Source organism: Orycteropus afer, unplaced genomic scaffold, assembly GCF_000298275.1.
Source record: "Orycteropus afer afer isolate SDZICR_OR568_19922 unplaced genomic scaffold, OryAfe1.0 scaffold00150, whole genome shotgun sequence".
Taxonomy (NCBI): domain Eukaryota; kingdom Metazoa; phylum Chordata; class Mammalia; order Tubulidentata; family Orycteropodidae; genus Orycteropus; species Orycteropus afer.
Window position 1 is genome coordinate 8130960 of NW_006921737.1, and position 1237 is coordinate 8132196.

General features: G+C 35.0%; 1 pseudogene; it reads left to right on the top strand.

The window, feature by feature from the left end:
* LOC103201424 overlaps positions 1 to 1237 on the top strand; it is a 113334-nt pseudogene that overhangs the window by 72794 nt on the left and 39303 nt on the right.

Here is a 1237-nt window from a genome sequence, read left to right on the forward strand (position 1 = left end):
CCTTTAGCAAGATTTTAAATTTTTATCTATGAAATTGCTTTGCTAAGCACAGCCTGTGCCTAAAGGCACACTCTTGCGACTCATGGAATTGAATTGGTTCTGATCAATACTTTGTGGAAGGAACATGGGAAGATATAGCCTCCTGAAGGTCCCCCTTGTCTAGTTTCTTCCAATACCTATTTATGGAGACCTGACCTTCTAGACCTACATAGATCAAAGTAGAGATTAGTTATGAACTAAAAGAGAACATTTCAGAAGCCAAATCTGTTAGCATTATTATTTAATTCACTGATAGGTTTTCAAATGTTTTATTTATATTTATGCTTAACTTAATTTTGTTGAATAAGTAATATGTTTCAATTGTTGAAACCACAGAGAAGTCTTGTATCCATCCCTTCCTCCTCCACCCATTTCTGTCTGCTTCTATATATAATCATTTGAAACATTTTCTTATTTATCATTCCATTTCACTTATTATTTTGTAAATATAAACAAGTAATTATATATATGTTATTGTCCTCTCCTCTTTTTCTTATTTGAAGAGATATATTATTCTGATTTTTGCACTCAGCAATATATTCTGGAGATATCTGTGTATCAGTGCGGAGAGATTTTTCTCATTCTTCTTTAGAGCATCATAGTACATAATGTAACATCCCAGAATACAGTACCACACTTTATTCATCCAAGACCCTATATAGCTGGATCTTGGGATATCTTCAGGCTTTTGCTGTTGCAACACAATGCTGCAATTAATAGTTACTTTTGTAGATCACTTAATACTTGGGAGGTTTATCAGTAGATTTCTAGAAGAAAGATTTCAGGGTCAAAGGGGGTAAATACATCACTAATTATCCAGGCACTGACAGTCTCATCCACAAGGTATTGTACAGTTTTGCCCTCCTTCTAGCAATGTATGAGGATGACTATTTACCTAGAGCCTCACCAGCAGAGAGTTGTGTCAAACTTTCAGGTTTTTGACAGTCTGGTACATGAGTATGGTAGCATGGTGTAGTTTTAATTTGCATTTATCTTATTATGAGTCAAGTTGGTGAGCTTGGAATTTCCAGATATAAGATCATATGTCTTAGAGTTCTTTAGGGAAACAGGACAGTAAGATAACTATATGAAGATTTATTTCGAGGAATTGGCCCACATGATTGTAGGGGTTGGCAAGTCCAAAATCTATAGGTCAGGTGACAGGCTTGAAATTCTGGCAGTCTTGTGTCATAAATTT